The sequence below is a fragment of the Balaenoptera borealis genome (genome assembly GCF_965194805.1).
Source record: "Balaenoptera borealis genome assembly, chromosome: 3".
NCBI lineage: Eukaryota > Metazoa > Chordata > Mammalia > Artiodactyla > Balaenopteridae > Balaenoptera > Balaenoptera borealis.
The window spans coordinates 136,857,419-136,873,494 of NC_138866.1; the positions used below are offsets into that span (position 1 = coordinate 136,857,419).

The 16,076-nt window shown below is 36.6% G+C and overlaps 1 long non-coding RNA gene across 1 annotated transcript in view; it reads left to right on the plus strand.

Moving 5' to 3' along the window:
- LOC309626431 overlaps positions 1 to 7,304 on the plus strand; it is an 87,244-nt gene extending 79,940 nt beyond the window's left edge. Inside the window, exon 3 of the long non-coding RNA XR_014243191.1 lies at positions 1,720 to 7,304. This is a non-coding gene — a long non-coding RNA (uncharacterized lncRNA). The remainder of the gene's footprint in view (positions 1 to 1,719) is intronic.
- Positions 7,305 to 16,076: the final 8,772 nt, after the last annotated feature.

Sequence of the window (16,076 nt, forward strand, 5' to 3'; positions counted from 1 at the left end):
ATCTCTCTGCCAGTTGTCTTTATGAATCAGTTTTATAGTCAATCTCAGTTGGGTCTTCAGTAAACACTGAAGAGAAATGGCTACATTTAATGAAATCATAGATGTGTTAGAAGCAGGGCAATAGCACAGGGCCCCATGTTCATAAAGAGCTTACACTCGACCTAATGTTCTGCTGTCACCATCTTGAAATTCTTAATATTTTTTTGAATCAGGGGCTCTGCCTTGTCATTTTGCACTTGGCCCCACAAGTTATGTAGCCAGTCCTGTTCATAAGCCTTATGTATGCTTTTCTCAAATGAAATCTCAGGTGCTGTTTTTGAAATCATGTCCTTAAGTGTAGCCTCACAACTTTACACTTGCTAAGTCTTCCTCAGGAAGACACAGTCACTCTTAGAAAGGTAGGTTTACCTCAATACTTTACATAAAATATTCCAATTCAAGTGGGTTAAGTAAAAAACTTTGCTCTAATCTTTCTCTCTATTGCCTGTTTGCAAACCCTGAATTTAATGCCCTGGACAAGCAGAAGCATTGGCTCTGCAGTGAGATTTTAATCATAGATACAGACACTGTCAAACAAACCAGGAGAAAGTTATCAATGCTTTGCTATAGTACTACTAACCTAGTCTAGAGATTGAATACCCAAACAGTTGGCCTACAATCACAGTGCATAATTCTGGAACTGAAAGCCTTGAAAGAGAAAGGATATTAGAAAATTGTGTGGTAGAAACATTTTAAGGCCATTTATCTACAACTGACTCACTGGAGCCAGGCAATCTCTGATCTCCAAATTTGAAAACAGATGAAAAGAAAATCCCCTTTATTTAAGAGATACTATACACTCCAAGGGAGCTTGATGTTAGTAGTTTTGAATTAAATCGGGCAAAATTTTCATCATGCCAATGAAAATTTTATTTTTCCCCCTTTTTCTCTCTTACTGAAAACCTAAAACCCTTAACTTAAAGGATTATTTTCCCCAGTCTGTTTGTAGCTCCTAATCATTAAACCCTGAGAAAAGAGAAATCTACTGAGAAACACACTAGAGAGAAACATCTTCCTTAAATATGGGTATTTTTTGAATGCTGTTGGTAATTCACAGCACCTAAAGAACTCATACTTTTGGAACTACTTGCTAAATCAGGGAAATTAGGAGTAGGGTTGAAATCCCTATTTTAAACTGGACCAGAGGATAAATATTTTTCAGCTCCTGACTTTATAGAAGGCTTTAATTATTCTCCGTTTCTTCAAATATCTCTAGTGCCTTCTTGGGTCTTCTCTCCTCCTTGCTGATGTGTCCTTTTGAGGTCCCTGCCTCCACATGGGAAGTCCATGGCCCAGGCCTTGCTACAGTAGCTGAAGGTCTCTAATGAGGGTGGCACTGACCTTCCAACTTCTTCGGAGATTGCCTTGGCCACATGGTCACCCCGGAGCATCCTGGCAGGGGTATCTTCTCACCTCTGTCAAGCTCTTTTGTTGAGTTCAAAACCTTATTATAATTAGAGTAGAAAAGCCTCACTGGGTTTTTTAGATGTTATCTCTGCCACAGAGAAATTTTCTACAACTTAGCCTGAACAATTTTTTTTCTAAACTAAAGTTAATTGATGGAGAATCTGCTGGTATTCTAGAGAAAATTATGGGACACTGTCAAAAGATTTTCTTTGGGATTACAATGGAGTAATTAAAAATTCTCTCTCTTCTCTTTTTCCCTATCTCTATTTACAGTAATCCCACCTATATGAGATTTTTTTAAAGCACCAACACAGAATGAACACCAATTTATTTCATTAGTAAAAAATATCTAGACTGTTCCATGTGCTATATGTATCAATTTGTCTGTTGAACTCAGCTTTTACTTCTGATTTAAACTTCCACACTCACTCCCGGACAGAGAATCTTCTGGGCCGGTCTTTACAAGTGGATGGCCATTGATTAGATCACAGGTCTGAGAGGAGGCTCATTAGTAAACTGGAAAAATGGCCCAGGATACGAGTTCTTCCCTAGAGGTGATGAGCAATGTCAATCACATTTGTTTTCTTGAAAGGTTGAATTAAAAAATGCAAAAGGAAACAGATTTGGGGGTAGCTGAGCGGTACCTATGTAGAACTAGGGCTGGTGGCCATACATATGCAGGAGAGACAAAAGAATGGACAGTTGTGGGAAGAATATCAGACAAGCAAATGACCCTGAGAGACCAGAGGAGAGCAGTAGCTCTCATCTTTCCAATTACATTGTGTAGTAGGCCCATCAGCTCTTTATTTTATGTTCCTCCATTTACTAAAACCTCTACAGAAACAATGTAGAAGAAGCTCTTGTAATACTCTACCTCTCTTATGTGAGCTTGCCCAAGTGAACTTCTATTTTTAAAATATTTGATTATTTAACTGGGCCCTAAGAAACACGATGGGAGTGGAAGCCCTGTCCATGTTTCCTCCTGAGAAATACAGAAGGAAAAGAGAGAAAAACCTATTGATTTCCTACTGGGAACATGGTATGCATAATACCACCATCAAATTAAATTTTCATACAACCTCAGAAAGTAGGTGTAATTAAACCCATGTTAGAGCTAAGAAAACTGAGATCAGGAATGTAAAATAATTTGTCCAAAGTAATTGGGAGTCTAAGATTTAAACAAAATTTTTTTCCAATCCCAAATCCCATAGTCTTTTCAATAATAACAACAAGGGCAATGCAAAAGAAAGGAAGGGAGGGAGGAAGGAAGGAAGGAAGAAAAGAAGGAAGGAAGGAAGAGAAAGTAGCATTTTAACGAGTCTCTACTACCTGCTGGGCACTTTTATATGTCACTTCATTCAGTCCTCACAACAATGAAAAGCAGAATTGATATTTGTGTATATATATATATGTATATATGTATATATACATATATATATATATATATATATATATATATATATATATATATATATATATATATATATATATATATATATACACGAGAAAACTGAAGCTTAGAAAAGTCATCAAAATCACACAGCAAGGAGTGGAGCCAGGATTTATGCTGAGCCAAATTGACTCCAATACATCACCTTCCACTAAACTGTGATTTTTTTTCCTGGAGAACCACATACATCAGAGCAATTCTAGCTGATAATTAGGTAGAAAATCAAGGAGAGCGTAGATATGAAGATCCAGATTCAAAAGGGTGGATTTTGATTCAAGAATTTGCATTAAGTCCTATTTGATTCTTCCTTCTAGTATCTCAATAATGATAGATAATGATATACATAATGATATATATGTATGTGTGCACAGCTATGTTATGATATAGATATAATTACATATAAAATATCAGTTTGGATGGGGTCATTAGAAGACAAACAATTTCAACACACTTATGGAATCTGAAAGCACTGAAAAGTGTTGATCAGAAAATGATGGAGGAAGCCATGAATGATGCCCAGAGGGGACTGCAGCAGACAAGGAGCCAGTCTACCTAGCAGAACCCCCAAGGTGCTTCAATACAGAGACAACAGGCACAGCAGAGACTAATGTAAAATTTGCTTAGTACTTCTACATGACATGGTATATTTTCCTAAGTTTTCTGTAAAATGGGCATGTTTGAATGCATATGCTTAATCAAATGTTTATTTGAGGGTAGCTAGGTCTATTTCCACTTACTAATAAAAGTTATAATGATCAAATTGACAAGGATTGGATGTTTTCTACATGCCTAACTCTTTAAGCACTTAATTTTCTCTTGCTACAAGCCACTAACTTGTTGGTATTATCCCTATTTTTTAGAAGTGAAAACTGAGGTTCATGGGGGTCAGGGAAACAAAAGCACGTACCTATTATGATCAGTCAATATTCCAGCATGATCAAATCAGACTCCCAATCCCTTTCCACTATTTCTTTACTATTTTCAGTGTTACTAAGCACTAACCATAGGATGAAAGTTTCCACCTCCTAATGTTCAGCCTAGAAACTACACAATGAAATGAGGAGTCAGTTTGGTAGTTTTTCATTTCGAGGTTTATATTAAGATTGAAAGCCATAGCACTGTTCTACAGTAACTAAGTAAATAAGTAAATAAAATAGTGTGTGTGTGTGTGTGTGTGTGTGTGTGTGTGTGTAAACACCCCCCCCCAAAAAAAATTCAGCTGTTGGAGCAGTACTTGGCACACAGTAGGGACATCATATTTGCTGAATGAATGTATGAACAAGTCAGAGAACTCTTGATTGAATATTTTCTTTCTTTTCTTTAACTTGCATATTCTGCATAATCAGGCAGACTTTAAGCCAATTATTAATGTTGGAAATGGAAATTCGTTCAAGAGAACAATGCTTTTGAAAACAAAGAACCAAGTCACTTTGGTGTGTGGTGGCACAGCCTTCTGTCCCTCTGCAGCCAGTTTATTACTGAGCTTACTTATTAGCTAATCAGTAATTAATTTAATTATTAATACTATTTACATATTTGGATTATTGCAGCTATTAAGCAGCCCTGCTACTCTCCCGCTTCCTTTGCACTTTAAAGTAAAGTAAGAGGGTTAAGAAGTGAGAAGATAAGTGGCAAATTAAGCTATGAGATGCATAAGGCAAACCAACCAGAAGGACTTGTAATGAAAGATAACACATAAAGGGTGAAAGGAATTACAAGGAAGTGAGTGAAAGATGGGCTACTTCTCTGCAGGCAACTTCTAAACTTTGAGGTAGAGGCTATGTATAAATGCACATCTATACACAATTTATAACAAAGCATGGGAGCTTGGAAACCTGATCATACATTAAGTGAATGCAGCTGCTGAAGGAAACCCACACATCCCCATAATTCCCATGGTAGCTGCTGGCAGTAGGGGAGGAGTGACAAAAGAATTTTTAGCATCTTTCATCTCAATGAGTGTTGTTTAACTTGAAATTCGACTGAAAATTCTGCACTTCCACTAAAAATTAACATGCACTCTCCAGAAAGAACAAAAAAGGTATAAATTATGTCTGACTGAACAAACACAACTCCACTGTTGAACAGCTAGTCAATGGAGAGGGCAGGGAAAGGCAATGGAGCAGGGTAATGTGTAATCTCACCAGTCAATGGACTGTGGGCAGGCCCGGATGGCCCAGCACTGGAGGTGTCAGGGAGATAAATAGCAGAGTGTCCTCCTCAAAAATATGATTAATACCCTCCTCGGTCCACTGCTGAAGATGTAGTGGGTGCAGCTGGTCTGGACAGCAGTTGCATAGAGGGAAAATCCGGGACGATCGCAACGGAGCAGAGAGGGCAAAGAGGAGGACAAATAGCCACCAGAATGGGAGTGCTGAGGCCTGACGGCAGGGAGGGGTCTGAGCTGGCCAGAGGTCTTCTTAACCTGCAGCTTAAGTAATACTTAGGGCCTTCTAGGCACGTGGATCTGAGCCCCAATGGCTGTGATCTCGAGAGGAAAAGACAAGCCGAAGCTGAATCTTTGAGGACATTTTGTGCCTTTCCTCAAACAGTGAGTAATCTTGAAGAATTGTGGTATTTATGGTATAACTAGTGTGTGAGTAACACACTCCCTTCAGAAATTTTTATTTCTCACAGGTCAGTATGAAGTAATGGGGTTAATTTCTTCTTCTTCAGATGGGAAGGCTGAGGGTCAGAGAATTTAAGTGACTTTCTCAAAGTTACATAGTTAACAGATGGTACAAGGGTCCAGGACTCACAAACTTCCTTTCTCCTCACCAAACTAAACTGACTCCCCAGAAAATAAAAAAGAAAACTTTTGATAGGTTGTTCATCTTTGGCTATTTGCTCTAGTTTCCACTCAACATATCAACAAAAGATTCTCAAACATTCACAGCTATAATACTGCTACTTACAGACCTACACACACACACACACACACACACACACACACACACAATGATTACCCAGAGTGAAAAGCAAATTGTTATGTTCTAATATTTCTTATTTCACTGGTGGAAGACAGGGGAACTTTCTGTCCTTGGGCAAATATAACTCTTACATTTTCTTTATTAGATGATTCCTTCCCTCATGGTCAAGATAGTGCGATGTTCATAAGGCCACCAAAAAGTCTTCTTAGCATACTATAGCATTGGAATATTGTTAGAAAAAAAGAATAATTAAGGAAGGGCTATCTAAACCTAGAGATGTTGGTTTACTGAATATTGATTTTAGACATTAGGAAAGGAAAGGAAACTTTTATAAAACTTGTAGGATGGAAAGAAATAACCTGGCTATAGATAGAATCATCCAGGTAGCACCCAGCCACCTAAATAGCAGGGAGGTTCCTATTGTCCACAGGCACAGATGTTTAGAGTGAAGGTGTTTATTGACACAATCAAGGGGATTGTGCCAAAGCCACCTAATTTGGCCATAGTAGAGCTCTCCATACTTTCCCCAACTAAAGTTGGTTTTGGGGTACCTTCTCCCATTATCTTCTAAAGCTTGGCCAAATCATGAAAAGAAGTCAGTGTTGACATGAATCTAAAGCCACGACTCCACTCAGGGAGTTGAGAGATGCTTACTAAAGATAAAAACAAGGGCTAAAATTCCACATCCTTTTCTTATCTTGGACTCAGTCAGATATCTCTGTATACAGTAAATAGTCAAAAGATATAGCTATATACAATAGGGAGTCATTCTGCCAACCCTAAATTATTTTTAGGGTTTACATTTTGAATCACAATCTTCTTGTTGGATTTTATATCAGTTATTTCTTCATGCTTACAAAACATATTTTCTGACTCTCTATCCTAAGTCACAATCTTTAAATATTATCAGTCTTTATCTATTGCTATGTATATGGAGAGAAACAGACATTAAGTAATATATATACATATATATTTATAAATATTTGTGTAATACAATTATATGCACTTAATATTTTCTGACAAATAAATAAATAGATAAATGTTTCATTGTCAAATTAGTTTGAGAAGTATTATGAACCCTACTGCCTTCTTGAAAATTCACAAGGATCTGAAAACTCGTGTCATAAACAAATTTATTTAATTTTATTTAACTTGGCATTTCTAGCAGGCATTTGAGTTTGTTTTCAATTTATGCTTCTAGAAGACCCACAGAATAGCATTTTATAGACCATCGCTTAGGAACTACACCTTATGTTATTGGGTCTAGTTCCAACTTATGGCAGGTATAATGCAGTATAGGAGACACACTTGAATTTGATTTTCATAATTCCTAACCTTTTAGATTATTGCATCAACAAAACATTTTATTTGTAAAAGTGTGAGATAAATTGTGTCCTCTAGCATCTTTTGCTTTTTTTTTTTTTTTTTTTTTGGAACTCCCCTGCAATAACTGTGTTTCTAGTCAGTTGGTTCCTTTCAAAAAATATCCAGAATATTTGAGGCACTTTAATTAAATGGTAAGTCAACTTAGTTTCTAGGCATTGAGGCTTTATGAGTCCCATATATGCACATGCACATCACACACTTATAGACAATGTTTGTTTAACATGATCACTTTTGGGCATGTAGGGAGAATTTATTTGTTACAATACAATATTTCATATGAGAAGATTATGGAAAAATTATCAAAATTGTTCAGTGAGTCTGTGTCATTAACCAAGTGATCATTTAGCCTGGGCATTTATTTTATATGTGTCCTAAGACACTAGAAGTGACAAACTCAAAGTTACACAGCTGATGAGAGAAACAACTTTGGCTTAAACCCTTACTTTGATGCCTAAAGATACCTCAGCTTCTAGCCTTATCTTTAGGCACCAAGAACGTAAGGTGTCCACACTGGTTCCTGAAGCTCCTCAGGACATATTTCTAAAGACATTTCTCCATTTGCTTTGATGTGTTCTTATGACCCAGAGGTACTGGTTGAAAAGTCAAATCTTAAATCAATCCGTAGTGTTTGGAATGGGACAAGATGGAGATGGTTCCCAAAGACAAATAAAAAGTTGACATTTTTCCATAATTTTTACCCTAATTAAATGAAGTGGAAAAGACTGACTATTATTTGAGTTATTAAAACAGAAACAGAAATAAATACTTTAAGGTCAGTTAATAAAAAAGGGACCCATTATTTGACTTTTACAAATAATTTTCTCGATCCTCTGTCTAAATAACCCACATGTATTGAAGTGGCTTTCAGTGTGGTTTTAATATTATATTTTTAGGACTCTGGGAGGGGTTCAGTATTTGGAGGCATCACCATTATGTTAAGGAGATATTTCATTCTATATTGGAGATGAAGAAAATAAAGAAAATATGACATCATTCCAGCACTTTCTTCTCCTGAATACATAATCTCTCTTTAAGTAAAACACTAAATAAATTCATAGACTCAGGACCCACGAAAAAACTAGATGCTTTCAAAGGCCCTGGTTAATGAAGAATCTTTTAAATGTCACATCTACAGTGCAAATTAACCAATATTGCATAGCAAAATCTGGTCAATGGTTTATGACAAAAAAATTAATGCTTTCTGTCAAGAATAAGGGTTAAGTTTGATATTAATCATAAAATGACCTTTAATTGCCAAACAAAAGCACTTTGTTATTTCACTACAATCCTGAACTCACCCTGAGCATTGAAAAAAAGTCATAATTTGCTTAGTATAAATATATTAAAGTATTAAGCCCACTCTGCTACTCAATTAGTAAACATGTCAAGGGGTGGGTGAGTTATTCATGGTTCAGAGGGCCAGCCCCTTTTCACAGGGAACTTTTTTCACTCTAATGAAATGATGGATAATCTGGAAGTAGGTGCTTTAAGAAGATATTAATCATTCTCTGTGGTGATGTTAATCATGCGTCCCATCATCTCCAGATGCTGTGGATCACCTTCCTTGGAGACAAAGGGCGCCTAAGCCAGGAGAGTCCTTTTGATCACTTTTCTACAGAGACCCTCACATGCAACTGACTTTAAAGACAGCTTTAGATTTCAGGCCATCCTTAAGATAAAATGGCAACTGCAGCACAAAACTCCATCAACTGATTTCTGAGAAACATTGGCTGGGGTCTCTCTCCAGTCCTAATTATTTACATTTTCATGTTGCTCATATGAGAATAGGGAAGGATTTACCTGTAGGAGAAGGTAGAGGTCCATCAGGTAAAAGCTATAAATGCATGTCCTGGCAAACTGCTTTTACAGTCTAGGCTTCTAATCTTACAAAATGTTAGCATTCCTCACATCAGATTCATCTCTTAAAATTTCTCTGACGTCTCCTTGAGTAATGAAACACCGAACCTCCAGAGAGACTTCTGGCCAATTAAACATAGTTATGGCCAGTGTTTTTCAAAGGGAAAACAATGTTGAGTGAAATCTGAGGGCACATCTTATGAGGCTAAAATAGCTCCCATCACAGACTAATTTTGAATGCTTCATAGACCCCAGTGCCTGAAGAAGAAACCTGGAAGCGTTCCTAAAGTTAAGAGGCTGTTCCATGTAAATTGCTTCAGAAAGATATAACCAAGAGGAACAACTGAAGCTCCTGTCATCATGCAAAAGTATTAAGGACTCTAGGGATTGGATAATATCTTCACGTAAGGGAGGCACCATTCTCTTAAATATGCATGTGCTGTGCAAGGTCTACAAATGGACATGAAGGTTACTAATGAGATTCTGTGATCTCCTTTTTTGGGTACAAATCTACTTAGAGACAAGCACTCTCCAGATGTTGGCTAATAATACTCAGATCAAACCACTAAATGTTTTATATTCACATGTGAGGACAAAAGAGCTAGAAACTCACTCCTGGTCTTCTAGAGAAAACTAGTTATTTTGTTCTTCACCTAAATTTAGCTCTCTAATCACCCTCCCAGCTGTAGTCTTTCAAATTGATTGATGTGTCTCAATAGTCCACCAAATTAGAAAAACATGTCCACGTAGGTGCATTTGTCATTTACCTGATGATTTGTTTATTTATTGGGCTTCCGAACTCCAAATACCTCCACTGCCATTTTACCTCACTTCCCCTTCTTCTCTGCTCCTGTCTAGTCCACATTTAAATTCTGTTATCCCCCACAGCAGATTCCTCTCAGACCTTTAAATTTAAATAGCTAATTGAATGGTAAGGGATGTATGTCATTTCTCATAACCTCACTTCCACTGAATTTTCTCTTCGGCCTCAGTATTTTTACCCTTGTAAAAGATCTCTGTTGGGTCCACATAGCTGGTCAGAACCCTCTACCTCTGTCCATCCCTCCCTTGATGTCCAATGCAACTAGCCAAACTTCAAGCAAGGCGTATTCTTAAAGTATGCCTTTATGTACTTTTCCTGGCCTGCACTGGGTTATTAAGCAAATCATCTACTCTGCATCTTGGAACCCTCTAAACATATGGTCTCGGATGTCAACTGGTCTCACTAATATTCCCATTTCTTGGTCAACTCCAAGTTCTAGCACAAAGCTTTTCCAATCCTCTGAAGCATTGTCCTTGATTTCATTCCCCCTTTTCTCAGCCTCTTTATTGAAAAGAGAAAGGCTCTCAAAAAAATTCTCAATATGGTACTGCCATCGTCTACCAACAAATTTGTCCTTTGCCATGTCCTTCCCTTTTGTCTTCTCAAATGATGAAGTGTTTTTCCCTCTGTTAAAAATTCACTTGTTTGAGCTCTTGATTTTATTCTCTGCTTTTTATTCTGCAACTGCCCTCCTGTACTCAAGCTCTTTTGCTCCAGAATCTTTAATTTATCTCAGACTATAAATAATTTCAAGGTTCTCCTTCCCTAAAATAAAAATGCTTAATTTATGTCAAGTCCTCTCAATGTCTCTCTCTGTCTTTCAATTACCATATAAAATTCTTGAAAAAAGAGCCTATACTACTGGAGTCTTTATTGCTTCACCATCTGGCATTTGACCTCACTGCTATATTGAAATTTTCATTCCTAAGGCCATCAGCGACTTCCTAATAAATATTGAGAGATTACTGTGTGCCTGGCATTGATCTAGGCACTTGGGATACAGCAATGAACAAAACATTTAGGAAGAGACTAATATTGCAACTCTTTTGTATCTTATATTATGGTATTGTCAAGTGTAATGAATATTTTAATAAACTTTCTAGACCTCTTGAGTTTCTCCTTGTACTATTTGCATCCCTTTTACAAACCTTTCTCCATTCCATCCTTGGTATTAGCCTGAAACATTAGTACTCTCTAGAGTTCTTTATTACACTGCTTTTCATACCCATGCATTTATCCAGTTAAGTTTATCCACTTACAAATGTTTAGTTACCATCTATATGCTTATTTCTCCCAAGTCTATCACTGTAGTCTAAATTCTTCCCCTCACCGTCCTCAGACCTATGCATCTCCTTGCTTCTATTTCTTCATTAGATAGACTTCATCTTCAGCGTTTCCCAAACTTAACATGCCACTTTCTCAAAATCAGCTCTTCTTTCTTTCCCTAACTTAATTATGGGACATCAACAGCTACTATCATTCAAGCTAAAACCTGAGGGTTCATCTTTGATTTTTCTCTTTGCTTCTCTGTCTACCTAATAAAATAACTAGCCCTCAAATATTTATTTTCTGAATATTTTTCACCTGAATTGTAATTCCACAATTATCTACTCTACTTTACACCCTCATTCCTCTTATGAATGATTGTAACTACTTCCTGTTTTACACATCATGTTAGCCATTCATTTAGCATAAACAGTTTTACTATGTCAAGTCACTGTTTAGAAATTATTGAATAATGAATAAACCGAAGTCTTCAATATGACATAAAATATGCTTCATAATACTGTTTCTATCAACCTTGCCAGCATTATCTTTTATCATTGCATGACTCACTTCTTATATTTCAGCACAGAAAGCAACTTATTTTATTCTGTGCATACACATGATACTTTTGTCTTTCACCTTTATATTTTTGCTTACTCTTTCCTATCTGCCTCTGTGCTATGGAAGTACACAGAAGAAAGTGTTTCTTTTTTAGTAGGTGTGGGAAAGAATCATACAGGAGGTGTATTTGAGCAAAATCTTGAAGGATCATTAAAAGTTGGCCAGACAAAAATTAACAAAATTGTATTCTGGAAAATGTTACATGTAAAAATACAGAAAAGAGAAATATGAGAAAATCAGAAAACCAGAAGTAGTTCAGAAAGGCTTATATGGATATGCAGGGTGTCTTTTAAGGGAGTTATGGGAGATATAAGCTAGATCTTTCTCTTTCTCTGAAAAGTTAGTAACTTCAAAAAAGTTGGTGTCAGAGTGGAGGAATAAATTAGGAGTTTGGGTTTAACAGATACACACTACTGTATATAAAATAGATAAATAACAAGGACCTAGTGTATAGCATAGAGGACTATATTCAATATCTTATAATAACCTATAATGGAAAAGAATTTGAAAAATAATAAACACACACATATCATACTGAATCACTTTGTTATACACCAGAAACTCACACAACACTGTAAACCAATTATACTTCAATACGAAATAAAAAATTTTACAAAAGTTTGTGTCAAATGGTGTTGGTGGGCACACTATTTCCCTAGGTTAATCCTGTCCTAGCAACTACTCAGGCATAATTAATGTTGGGACACTCTGGTGAACTAAACGTAACTACCTAGGCATCCTCCCTTATTCTTCCTGCCTGAAACATCCACTCTTGAACAATGCATCTCCCCAGGGGGTCTAATGATGATATTACTGAAGGCTTAATCATAGCCTTGTCCTTGTGTGACAGGGCCATGTTCAGGACCAAAACTACCCCTGGTGGGGTCACTTGGACTCATGCAGTTATTTAAAAGCAAGGGCTGCGATTCACCCTTAGCTAACTTTTTCTTTAGATGACCCCTACATGTAGCACAAGCATTGGCTGTTCTCACTTTACATCCTGGGTAAACGCTTTTGTTATATGTCCTTCCCCAGGTTAGGTCTTTCCCAAGAAATCATTGAACTAACACAACTAGTACATTTTCCTAAAGTTGAGAGTGTCCAGTGTCAGTGGACCTCCAATCACACCTCCTTCAAGGTCTTCTCACCAGAAGGAGCATACATCTCCTTATTCTTTCAAGTCACCATCAGTAACTGTTAGAAACACAAAAACACACCTGTCACAAGGGTAAATATTAATTTTTGGTTCCACTTTAAATACATAAGGAGAAAAAAAATTCCAAAGGGTCTCACAATTTGCAAAGCTACCTTACTCACAATGGAGTTAGCACGTCTGTTCTTTACTTGAGCCACTGTATTTTCATGACATAAAGATGCTATTGACTATCAGCACACCATCAATTAAAAGCAGCAAATAAATACTACCACATTAAACACCCTTTATCATTAAATGCTTGCATTTATTGAAATTAAAAATTTTTATTTAAAATATAAAATAACACAAAAAAAATCTTAGCTTAGAATTGTATTTTTTTTATACACAGGCTGAAAATTAAGTAAAATACTCATTCTCAGCTTAGCAAAAGTTCTAACTCTTAAGTTTCCCTATAATGGCTTGGTCTAAAAACACACCGTATTTTTCAGGCATTACTTTTCAGAGTGGAAGTTGGAATGTCTATCAAAATCACGTTAATTCTAGCATTTAAAAAAATTCATTTGACATTGAGCTTTGTATCATTGGCAGTAATTGGCAGGAATATTAGAATCCCAGACACAATACAGGGTCATGCTATCCAATAACTCAATTTTCTCCTGCTATAATCAATTATGTTAGTGTTTTTAGGTCAAGATAAGTCAGTGGAAATAATTATTTTTCCCACAAATATTCATCAAAATACCAGCTACCACAACAAATATGTGTAATACTGAGGATATGGAAAATAGTGTTTTCTGAAATTGTAAATATAAGTTGAAAAAAAAGACAAATTTACTAGTTTGTATTGGTCTTTATATGTCAAGTAGATAAGAAAAACGCTTACTGGTTGAGTAGAATTCATTGTAGCACAATTCATTACCCTAAAGATTTGGATAGGTCACAGGTCAAAGGATGTTCTCCAAAATGCCTTAAACAAACATGTTCCTTAAAATATTCACATAATTTGCTTAAAACTGGTGATGCCTCTGCTCCCTCATGCCAACGCTAAAACAATTTTCTATTTAAAAATTTTTTCTTAGTATATTAAGAAATAGGTTTACCTTGTATCACCACTGAATAATAGAAGTGTCATCTAATGATCCCCTCTGAGGCCAAATTTTCAACAACAAATTGCAGGATGCTGAAGGATCCCAGGTCTATTGTGAATCACACTGGCCTTGCCAGAGGACACTAGCCACTACATGGGACCATTTTTGCAGCACAAGGAAAATAGCCTGAAGCAACAATTGCCCACATTTTTTTACATATTTCTGGAAATAAAAATAAAAACACTTTAGTTGCTTAACTGGTGATAGCATACATACCTCCTCTTGCCCCATTTCATTTTATAACCTCCCAACTCAATCTGTTTAATCCCAATGCTTTTCTTGACATTACCACGTCCTGAAAACCATTAGTGTAATTTTCACTTGCCATGACTACTTACATCCAAGGATTACTTACAAATTCAAACTGTAATTAGAAGATGAACTAGACTGAGAGGTTTTGATTATTCCTTTGTATTTGTATTTGAATAATGTACTGTTAGATGTGTCTGCATTCATTGCACAGAGACCTGCTGATAGAGCTTGGCAAGTAAATGAAAGGTAACATGGCATGGCATGATGAAAAGAGATAGACCTTGAAGTGAGGCTGGCTTAGACTTAAAATTTACTCCATCACTTGCTATGTGGATGAGCTTAGGTCAGTTACATGGTCACTGTGGTACTCACTTTCTTCACTGGTAAAACAGAGATAATCATGCTTGTAAACGACTCTTTTATTCCTGTCCTGAGGTGTCTGTTCAATAATTTATAGCTGTTGAGTTCTTACAGAAATATACAGCTCTCTGGGGAGCAGGAGATGGGGAGAAGTATTGGTTACATTCTACTTTCTTCCATCAGGTCACACCTAGAGTTTTTTTGTTCATTTTTAGGGCCTGCTCTAAAAGGAAAAGGACTTTGATGGGTGAACAAATGCACGAGAAGCAAGTAGGAAATCTAAATTATGTCTTGTGAACAACAACATGGAGGAGAGAATATGTCCAAGGGATAAGCAGTTTAGAAAAATAGCTACAGATCTATAATGTATGAGAAAATTTAGAACTATTCATGTGATCCCAGAAAGCAGGACTGAGACTGGGGTGGAGAAACTACACAGGCAGATTTAGCTCAATATAAGGGAGAACAGAGTCAAATTCCAACCACTGAACTAGGGTACATCTGTTCTAATAGAGGCTAGCTAACTATTTGTTCAGGACACTAGGCAGATAGTGGCTTGAATAATAGTAAAGTAAATTGGATTATTTGATAACTAAGGTGCTGCCTGATCCTAAGAATCTGTTTTAATACCACATGCATTATTACGTAACTTAAAATGATGACTGTGTTTTCACATCAAGAAATAGAGTTCTACCAAGTACAAAGAGAGAGTAGCCACAAGACATTATCATCTCATTCTCAAGTTACCCCAAGGTCCATTTGTCACTTAGCACTCTTCCATCACCAAGTCAGTCTAGGCTCACATATCTTGTTCCAACCTACTTTCCCAGTCTCATATTCTGCTTCCTACTCACAGGCATTCCTGGGTGTAACCACATCAGGCCACTTGTCCATATAAAAAGGGACCATATCTCCTCTATTCTCCATACCTCTGTCCATGCAACCTAGGCCTGCAAAACTTCCTCTCCTCCATTGGTCCTCAGAATCTCTCTTCTTCTCAAACCCTAGCAGTGTTTTTAGGAACATGGCTGTTTCTCTGGCAATACCAAGAGACCTTGAAGGCCAGCACCATGTCTCACGCCTGCTAATATCTCAAAAGACTGTATATGAGGTCTTTTGATAATTACACAGTGTTGATTTATCCCAAGCATTTTTATTCAAACTAAATAAAAATTTAAAAATCATTGTTCTTTATAGGGATTTTCAACCATCATCAATTGAGCTACTCTTCAACTAGATATTGTTACATCAAAGTTTAAAGACACAAAAGAGATAAAATATCTGCACCCATTTTTTAAATAAAATATAGACAATATAAAGACATTGCAGGCAACAGATTTACTGTAGATGGTAATTTTCAACATTTCCCAGAAAATTGTGA